The following is an 11,175-nucleotide window of genomic DNA, read 5'->3' on the forward strand; positions in this document are numbered from 1 at the left end:
AATGAAGTTTATGCACCAGTTGCACGTCTGGAAGCTATTTGGATCTTTCTAGCTTATGCTTCTTTCAAAGGATTCAAAGTCTACCAGATGGACGTCAAAAGTGCTTTCCTTCACGGGATAGTTCAAGAAGAGGCAATTCGAACGTATTATGCAGGAAAAGTTCGAGATGAGCGCTATGGGGGAGATGAATTTCTTTTTGGGCCTACAAGTTCAACAAACCGAGTTTGGGATATTCATCCATCAGACTAAATATGTTGGTGACATCTTGAGCCGGTTCCAGATGTCAGATGCAACGCCCATTGGTACCCTACTTCCGCAGAATCACGGGATTACTCCAGATTTGAAGGGTGAAAGCATCAACTCCTCATACTATCGTGCTATGATCGGATCTCTCATGTATCCAACATGCCTGCTTGCAAGATATCAAGCCAACCCGAAGTCCTCTCATTTGTCAGTTGTTAAAAGGATTTTTCGCTATTTGAAGGGATGCCCGGACACCGGTCTTTGGTACCCTAGTGATGATAGCTTTGACTTGACTGCATACAGTGATTCTGATTTCGGTGGTTGCAAAATTGATGGCAAATCAACAACAGCAGGATGTCAATTCTTAGGAAATCGCCTGGTTACGTGGCAGTGCAAGAAGCACACGTGTGTTGCTACATCAACTTGTGAAGCAGAATACATTGCTGCCCCCAGTTGTTGCTCCCAAGTCATGTGGATACAACAAAAAAATGCGCGACTACTGTTTTGAATTCCTATCTACTCCCATTTTTGTTGATAACAATGCTGCCTTACAGATCACTAGAAATCCTGTACAGCATTCCAAGACCAAACACATCGAAATTAAATATCACTTCATACGTGATTGTTTTGACAAAAGATTAATCGATGTCGTTCATATCCCCACCGATCACCAATGTGCCGACCTGTTTACAAAAGCTTTTGATAAATCACGGTTTGATTATCTACTTTTGGTCAATGGCATTAAGGTGATACCCGAGTAAACTTGTTTGGCTAATCGTTTTTGTAAATATTTTCTTTCAAAACTCTAAAAATACAAAAAGATTTTCCTTTTCGTAACCTTTTAGCATTTTAGGGGGAGAAAATTTCAAGAAAATACAAAAACATTTAAAAAAAATTAAAAAATCCAAAAAGATGTCTTTTCGTTCTGTCTTTTTGTTTGAAAAATTCGAAAATTCAAAAAAAATCTGAAAAATTCAAAAAAAAATTCAAAAAAAATAGAAAACCAAAAATTGAGTTTCTTGAAAAAGGAAGATGATGATATTCACTGGTATGGTCGGTCAACGTGTTCAAAAATGTTAAACAAATGATAAGTATCTCTACTAACGATGTATCGGTAGGCTCACAATCAAACTAAAATGTGCAGGATGATACAAACCTAACAGACTTCAAGTCAGGTGGGAACCATTCATTGGCATATGGTCTTGGTACCGAAATTTCGTTTGATAGATTGCCGAGGTTCTGAGATATTCGGTCTTTATGCTGCTTATCATCTGGGTATCATGGTTGTATCTTTTACCAAAAAAAAAAGGGGGACGCAAGTCTAGATCTTCCATGATACTATACATACGTGTACATATTGCATACGACCTCAATAAGTGATCAACAATCACATGTCCAACAAATAAGTGATAAAATATCACATTTATCCGGGAGTCAAGTTCGTCTCTTTGCTGTACGAAAGTACTGACTTGTTCATGGACTTGCTCCTGTGCCCTCATGCATCGAAAATCAAGTTCCTCACTAATAAGTGATTATATCACATAGGGCTTGTTTTCAATCAAAATAAGTGAGTATCTCACATCTTTATGCGGTCAAACAGATGATAATCTGTATACTCACCGGTAAGATGAACTCTCGAGCATACCTTAATACGGGAATGTGTCGTGAGTGGATTCACATCGACTTGTAAGTATAATCCTTACCGTAAATCGTATCTCCTAGTTGTGATTACGTTTGATCAGTTTGAGCTTAAGTGGACAACAATACCGGTAATCGAGGTAGTATACTTATCCTGGGCTTTAAACAGAAATCAAAATCATGTTGACTAAGACCGTAAGCTGGTATGATTCCTTATCCTTGAAACTCGCAAAAAGTTGCACCTGTACAGTTGGTTATTTCTTTCAATTTCTTTTCGTTTAGTTTTCCGCGCTTTAAATTTGTTTTTAGTGTAGTTGGTAAGTTCGTTTTTTTTATTAAGCCGAAGTTGTTGCTTGGTGTTTTCTGCCGGAAGCCTGAAACCTACTTCATAAAACGTCCCTGCATTTGAAAACTCAAACAACATGGCAAAATGTTCAATTAATCAAAATCTGTTCAGTGTGTGCCAAACTGTCATGCCTTGGTATTTCTGCAAAATGAAGTCGACGAAACAAATATGGTCGACAAAACAGGTTGACATCGACGAAACAGCTTGGTCAAAAGTCAAAATGTCAACAATTGGTCAAACCAGTTTGGTTTTCGACGAAACAGTCCGTTTCGTCGAGGCTATGACGAAACGGAATAGCCCAATTTCTGTTTCGTCATGGGCTAAATTTCAAAGCCCAAGTCCAGCCCAACTTTCTGTTTCGTCGAGGCCCATGTCCCGTTTCGTCGAAGATATCCGTTTCGTCGGTGTATAAGCGTCCCAACTGTCAGACTTGTCCTCATTTTTTAAACCACTCAACTGTTCATCTTCTCCAAACACTCCAAACCCCATACTTTCGGTCACCCACTCAATCTCTCAAATCCCTCATTTAACCTTGAAATCATACAAAAATCAAAGGTACAGATGTTCATGATCACGTTTCTTACATTTTGAACCGTGTATTTTTGTTGGAAACCCTCGGACACCCCTCTTTGCTTGATTTCTGCATATGCATCCTAGATATGTGTTTGTGTATTTGATAAATCACATAGTTTTAGGATATATATAAGTTGATACATGCTTTGATTTGGGTTTGGGATGATGTATCAAAAACAGGGGATGTGGGTTTGTTTGTTATTTGTCGTTTTTGGTGTGATTTTGATTGACAATTGATGACAATGTTATATCTAAGATTGTTCTCGGTTTGTCTTGGGTATCATAACTATCAAATAGATGGATTGTGTGATTTTTTATCATCAGTTAAAACAGAGAAACCCCCAAAATCGACGAAACAGAGAAACCCTAACTGTTCATCCCTACGGCGAAACAAACAGACGGCAAAACGGAACAGTCAACGAAACGAATCTGTTTCGTCGTGTAACTGGTCAACGAAACGAATTGGATCCGTTTCGTCGAGGAACTGATCGACGAAATGAAATAGTCAACGAAACAGAGCTGGTCAACTGTCAAATTCTGTTTCGTCGAACATAATTCTGTTTCGTCGAGTGATGTCTGTTTCGTCGTCCATGCCTTAGCAAATTTCACAGTTTGGTGTGTGTTCACAGTAGATGTGTTTTGATAGGTTAACTGCCAATTGAATACATGAACTTGTATTCATACATGGATAAATGCATATGTGATATGATTGTTGCTTATTGTGGACGTTTTCACATACAGATGGCACCGAAAGATAGCACACGGAAACGCGCAACAAAGAAGGAGAACAAGACGGAAGAGGAGATTATGTCTGAGAAGCGTCATAATCAAATCGCTTATCTAGATCCGGAAGAAAAGCTCGTTGAACTGAAAGATATCACGAAATGGATCAGGGAGTCGCGAATCAACTATGCTGTCACTTTCTCGACACCTGTGTACAAATCTCATATCAAAGCTTTCTGGGATTCTGCAAGTGTTGTGCAAGTGGATGCTAAGGATGTTATTCGGGGTCGTGTGAACAATTTGGATGTCATAGTCTCTCCAGATATTCTGAACGAAGTGTTACAACTACAAGACCATCCGGACGCTCCATATTCTATTCCAATCATGTGTACACGAGGCTGCTTATTACGGATGAAGTGCACAGGCGACATTTTCAGCACACATATCAACGAGGGTGATCTTCCGTTATGGTACAAGTTTCTCTTGCACGTCCTCATTCAATGTATTAGCAATAGACGTGCAGGATACGACATGGCAGGAAATGATCTGGTCGGTTTAATGGTGGCGTTAGTTCTTAACAAACCATTCAGCATTTCGAAATACATCTATGCCAATATGAAAGAGAATATGACAAGGACTGGTAGCAGAATCGTCGGGAACAAGTTCTGGATGTATCCGCGGTTTCTTCAAATGATTATGAATATTCAACATCCTGGTCTTCCTAAAGTCGACAACGATATTCTGAAAATAGAAGCAATGAACTTCAATTCCTTGAGGATAATCAAGAACCTTGCAGCCAAAAGATACAAAGAAAGCGATCCTCCAAGGAAGTTGTTCGGTGCACTAGGAAACACTGATTACGTTGCTCCTGAAGAAAATAAATGGCGTCACAATGACAGCCAATCCAATGACGAAGAGCCGGAGTTGAAAAGAAGAATGAGTGAAAAGTTTGGTCCAGATCCGGTTGATTCGGATATTTTGGGGAGTGATAGTGATGATGAAGGTGATAATTGTGGCGATACACGTGCCGTTGGTGCATCTAGTGTTGGAACTACTGGTGGTACATCAGCAGGTGGTGCATCAGCGGGTGGTGCATCAGCAGGTGATACATCAGCCGGTGGCGATGACGAGGCTGATTCTGATTCTGATGATGATCATCTAATCGAGCCTGGATACGAAATGTATCTCGATGAACGTGGTGTTAAAAGATTCAGGAAGAATCGACAGGAAGATGATCCAGAATACGTTCCTTCTGATCTGATGCAAAACGTTCAAAGAAAAGGAAAGCTGAGAAAGCTGCTGAACATCAGAAGAAGAAGAAGAAGAAGAAGAAGAAGAAGATGAAAGCTAGAAAATACTTGAGAACCACGGCTCGGCAATCGGTTCCTCAAGAGCCTCCTGTGGTATCTTCAGCGGCTGAAACTCCAACAATAACCCCTCAGGCTGTTCCTCAAAGATCAATGGCTGAAGCAATTAGAGCAACTACCTCTCAGCCTAGTGGTGAGCGTTAAAGGATATTTTCGGAAATGTCTCAAGACGAGAAGAACAACTTCCTATTCACTCAACTTGAAGCAGCAACAGATCGTATTCAGAGACAGACGGATTTCATTAGGATCACGAAAAATGATCAGATCAGTCATCAGGTGGACATAGATAAGTTGAAGTCCACTGTTGGTGAACAACAAGCTGTAATACAACGCCAACAAGCTGAGATTGATCAACTTAAAGCTGAAAACGTCCGTTTGAAAGCTGCAGATGAAGAAAGAGAGAGGAGCAATTCTATTCTTCGAAAGTTGGCTGAAGATCTTAAAGGAAGATGTGACTTCATGAAAGAATGGTATGATTCACGAAATACAACGATAGCTGAGGGAGTCAGGAAGATAACTGCTGGCTATGATTTTCTTCGAAAGCGGGTTGCTACACTGTGGGATGATAGATGTAAACAACAAGAAGTTATGCGGAAAAAGGATGATGATCCTGAAGATCAAGGAAATCCTGATCCTTCTGCTACATCACAGCAGCCACCAGCCACTACATCCTCTGCAACCATCCTCTATCAGCCATCAGCAATCGGATCTTCTCAAGGAACCTCCAGTGGAACAGTTGCTGAAGAAAAACTGCTTGAAGCCTTGACTGGTATATCTTCTGTTCCTAGCAGCATTGATATTGCATTGCAGGTTATTCATCCATTCACTGGTGAATGGCTTGAAGAAGGTGAAATTGTCAAAGATCTCTCACATCAGCAATTGATTACTCTAAAAGCAATGAGAGATATTGATGACGAGGAGATTGAGAAGATGCCTAGTGAGCCGGAATCTACTAATGTTGAAAACATTGAAGAAATTGTCTTCGAGGGAAATGTGAAGAAGTCCTCGTATGTTCGACAAGACGGGACTGAATTCGCCCCGTTTGATGAAGATTGGTTAAAGGAGAATGTGGAAGACATTGATGAGCATCTGAAGAACTGTGATAAATCAGAAAATGCCACCGATGCGTTTTCCGCGTGGCGTCAAAGGTTCTTGTCAAAGGTTTCCAAGCCCGTGCCAGAGGCCGCTCAGGTTGATTATTTACGATTCGAGAAGGCAAAGCCTAGTGGGCGAATCCTCTGCTGGATGTTCGTGAAAGAAATACATTGTGTCGCCATTAAGCGGGAGTTTGGAATCCAGTAGTTTCGGTCGTTGCTGAGCATTCTATCTTTGCCATTTTATGATGTGGACGCATTAACAAAGATTGACCTCATAAATCGCTCAAAGTATGATGGTGCGACGTTATTCGAGCGACTGATTAAGATGAACAAGAAGTCAGGGTGGAAAGACAAGTCTTACAAGCTTGTTTATGAGCCAGCGAAGTCAGGGTGGAAAGACAAGTCTTACAAGCTTGTTCCCCATATATCAACAAATCAAGTTCACTCTTCATCCAGCAACCAACACTGGCAGATACAAGCTTGTTTATGAGCCAGCGAAAGTGGTGGATAAGATACCTTTGATGCCAATGAAGCAAGACTTTCTTGGTGAAATGCGATTATGGTGCTATGATTCTGACACACACGAGGTAGTGATCGTTTTTAATGGTGATCAAGAAAATTTCAGGATGTTGGATCCAATGTGGATTGTTAACATGTCCGCATCCGATATTAACAAGTTATACCGGCATGACATTTTCTATCAAGACAAGGACGCGCATCAGGCGTTGAAATTCCAGCGCGTCGCTTGTTTCTGCTATTACCGGGGAATCCATGCGGGCAGTTCGTGGTCCGAACGACACTGAAGAAAGTCTTGTAATTACGATTTATTTTGTACGGTCTTTTATCGTTTATCGAGTCTGTATTTGCCGTCGACCAAGTCGGATATCCTCCTATCCGCTTGTGTCCGACTTGTTTGTCTCCTTTTGTTATGTAATGGTCTATGAATAATGCATGTTCCATGTATGGGTATTTCTTCTTTATGTGTGTTTCTTTGTGGTTTGCTGCAACTGTCTGTTTGCAACAAACATAACACATTTTGCAGCCTTCGACGAAACACTTTGTGTTTCGTCAAACACAGGACGACGAAACAGGCTCTTGTCCATTTCACTGTGTTTCGTCGTGGTCTGCGATGAAACAAACTTGTCTCGTCGGCCTTTGGGCTTCTTCAAGCCCAAGTATATGGACCCTTGTGTTTCGTCGAGCCCATGTTGGTTTCGTCGATGCCTTGAGCCCGGGTTGCTATAAATACACATTTTGTTTCGTTTAGAACTTAGAGATGAGAGCATACCCTAAAAGTCATTCTGTCTAGACTGTGTTTGTATCAGTTGGCATTCTCATCCAGTTTAATCAAACGATTGTGTTTCTTTGGTTAAACCATTGTTGTTACTGCTTTCTATGTTTGATTTGGCTTAGTTACGTGGATTCCGCACATGTGACTTTGTTTGCTATAAACAAGGATTTGGTTGTGTAAATCGATCCTCCGATTTCGGGACCTACACGGATCCTACTATTGACACAACTACTGGATTTAATGGGGACCACAATAATATTAACACAAAACTGACCAACAATGACAACCACACAACCAAAGATAATACTCCAACTCCTGCAACAGATATTAACAACTTGCACCTTAGTGATCATCCTTTCGATCTTGACCCTTTAATCAGAAGAGAACTCTCACACGTCACCACAAGTAGGAAAAAAGGGAAGAAACCATCCATAGAGGTTTACTGGAGCTTTGCTAAAACACCGGATTTAATCAAAAGACCTTCAGAGTCAGAGCTTTTGTTGATACATATTATGTGGACGCAACTCGGTTCGGTTCGACAACGCCGTTCGAAGTGAAGACCGAAGCACGACATCCCCCGTCCTGTTTCGGAATGACTTTAACTTCGTACACTTTGTAAAACAGTTGCTATATGCAATCTGTTTGTTGCCTGTTATGTTTCTGGTCTGCATGATGCAGCCCCCAACGAACCTTCAACAGTCTTGGTGGGATTGTATGTGTAACGAAGACTCATTGTTCGCTGAATGTCCATGCTCACGAAGACTGGTCTGGACGAAGACTAACTTCATGTGATGAAGAATCCATGCCACGAACCATCACCATAATGCCTTGAATGAAGAATCATGAGGACGAAGACTCCATTGTCACGAACAATCTACCAACGAAGATTAAGGTTCGTCCAGGTGTATGTCTGACGAATCCTCAAGGTTCATTCAGGATTAATGCCGATGAAGAATCCTTGCAAGTAAGAATCAATATAGACGAAGACTGATTGTTCGTGGCCCAGTCCATTCTTCGTGGATGTGCTGATCTGAATTTTGCTATATAAACAGCACATGCAGAGCACAGACACAGAGGTGAACACACAGAATAGACAGAACACAACACAGAGAAGATAGTGTGAGAAACAGGAGAGTTTAGAGGGAGAACTTTGATGTTGTTTATCTTGTAAAAACTCTTCTGATATATATACAAGTGTGCTTTACGTTGGCAGCGGAAGTTTATCATGCACATCATCACCATAACTAGAACTTGATTCATCACAAACATGTTTGGATTTCATGATGAATCAATCAGATAATACACACACAACTCTCGTGAAAAGAGAATTCGAAAGAGAGGATATCAATGTTAATATCTTCGTACCGGTTAACATACCGGTAATTCGTTTATATACATATGAGAAGGGTAGTTTATTCCGGCGGTTACTTTTGGCGCCATTAACCACCATTCAAAACCGGTGTGTCTTGAAGTGACACACCCCTTCACTAATATTCGATAATTACACACTTAATAAAAGTAATAAACATACATACATATAACAGTATATAAATATGATATAATCGAGTTTATTAGTTCTAATACTCCCCCTTTGGATTCGAAAATTTTCACTTCTTGATATAACATCCACAGCCCCTATGCCCCGTATAAAGAAAAATTGATTTTCCCCGGTGTTTGTCTCAACACCATAAATGTTTTTAATTCTTTTGAAAGAATCTAAGTTGCCGGAAAAATGACGTTTGAGTTTTGTACTCACATACCATATTTCTGACCAAAAACCACCGTCGGTACCACTGATGATGAATTCTGAGTCTCTAACGTTGTCTTCTTCTTGAATTTGTGTACCGGTGTCTATGGCTTGCCTGATCAACAGAGTTGCTTCATCACTTTCTTTTTCTTTGCAGAATGCTATTTGATGTCCCTGCATATTGCAGTAATAGCACCGTTTCTGTATGACTTTGGCCATTGATCTTTCTCTTTGTTCATTAGAACAGTTCTTACATGGAAGCACTGATGCAGACTCGTATATTCTGTCTCCTTTATAGTCTGGTGTGGCTCTGATTCCACTTGTTGACAGCGGAAGTTTATCATGCACATCATCACCATAACTAGAACTTGATTCATCACAAACATGTTTGGATTTCATGATGAATCAATCGGATAATACACACACAACTCTCGTGAAAAGAGAATTCGAAAGAGAGGATATTAATGTTAATATCTTGGTACCGGTAATTCGTTTATATATATACATATGAGAAGGGTAGTTTATTCCGGCGGTTACTTTTGGTGCCAATAACCACCATTCAAAACCGGTGTGTCTTGAAGTGACACACCCCTTCACTAATATTCGATAATTACACACTTAATAAAAGTAATAAACATACATACATATAACAGTATATAAAAATGATATAATCGAGTTTATTAGTTCTAATACTAAAAACGTTGAATCTTTGTGTATTCGTGTTCTTTGCTCGGTTTAACTTACCGGTTGGATTCCGCACAACCGGGTTTGTTTGTACAACAAGGATAAGGTTACTAGATCCTCCGCTAGTGGACCTACAGCTTTGCTCAGAGGTTCCGCAACAGTTCGAAATTCAAAAGGAGGTCTCTGCCACTTTGCAGATGAGAGGTAAATTAGGCCTAAATCTCAATAATTTTCAACGTGAATTGAATGCCATGGTTAGGGCGGAACTGGTTCAGAACGGTTCCTCATGAATTTCTTATCAATAAACTTGAAGGGGGCAGGAGGCTTGAAAAAGCATAATGGATTCCAAAATTGGTCCGAGGGTATAAGATTACATTTCTTTGCGCTCGAGAGTCTCAGATGTCCAATTTAGACTCTGTTTTTTAGAAGACTTTATGGTTTCAACAAGGCGGAGTTTGCAACGCTCTGCATTTTGTACTTTCTATATTTAGAAAGTTATATTCGAATTTCTATTTTTTCATCTTGTATCTGTGTTTCATACTACTCAGTCTTGTAATCCGGGGATCATAATGGAAATTCGTATTTGTATCAATCGTATTAAAATCTTACTTATGTGATATGCAGTCAATCATCAAATACGTGTTGTATGCAAAACCGAGACTTAGTATACATTCAAATTGTCAATCATACATGCGCAATGCTCAACACATACTTACATACATTTTCTATACTTGAAAACATATCAAAATAGAAGTTTATTGCATAAAATAACATAACCAAACAACTATAGGGGCCAAACTTGAACAAAACTCAAACCAGTTTGGATAATGGGAGTGTCGCGTCGCGCGGCCATCTCTGCCTCCTCCATCGCGCGACGCGAGGAGGCCTAATTCGCAGCGATTTGTTTCAAGGCTACTGGTTGGTCACCTTTTTCACCTATTTTCTTCCCCAATCACCTTATATCTCCATTAAAACACTAACCCTAAACCTTTAATATAAATACAAGCCTCCCTAATACATTTTTCCTTTCCACAAACTTAAAACACTCTCAAAACTCTTAAGATATCTCTGCATTTCAGTCCTTAGGACAAAATACTTCTAAGTATTCAAGTGAGCGTTTACCTCATTTATCCCCTACTTTCTTCACTCCTTGTTCTTAAACACTTGGAACACCTCTAGGAGTGTTTTCACAAGTTTAGCATGGTAAAGTAAGGTAGAACATCACCACTTTGAGGTCCAAACTTTCTATTTTCATTAAACTCTTACAAAAACTTTCTATAACTTGTTATTCTCGTGGGAATCTAGTGACTACCTTGTTCCCAATCCAACTCATGGTTGTGGGACTTGAGTATGGTTAATTTCCATAAGGTTGGAGGTCCTAATACCTCCTAAACTTTCTGTTTTAACAAGGTTCCAAGCAACCTAAAAGTGTTGAAACAATCCAAGCTCACAACCTTCTATGTTAT

This window comes from Helianthus annuus, chromosome 3 (genome assembly GCF_002127325.2).
Source record: "Helianthus annuus cultivar XRQ/B chromosome 3, HanXRQr2.0-SUNRISE, whole genome shotgun sequence".
Classification (NCBI taxonomy): Eukaryota; Viridiplantae; Streptophyta; class Magnoliopsida; order Asterales; family Asteraceae; genus Helianthus; species Helianthus annuus.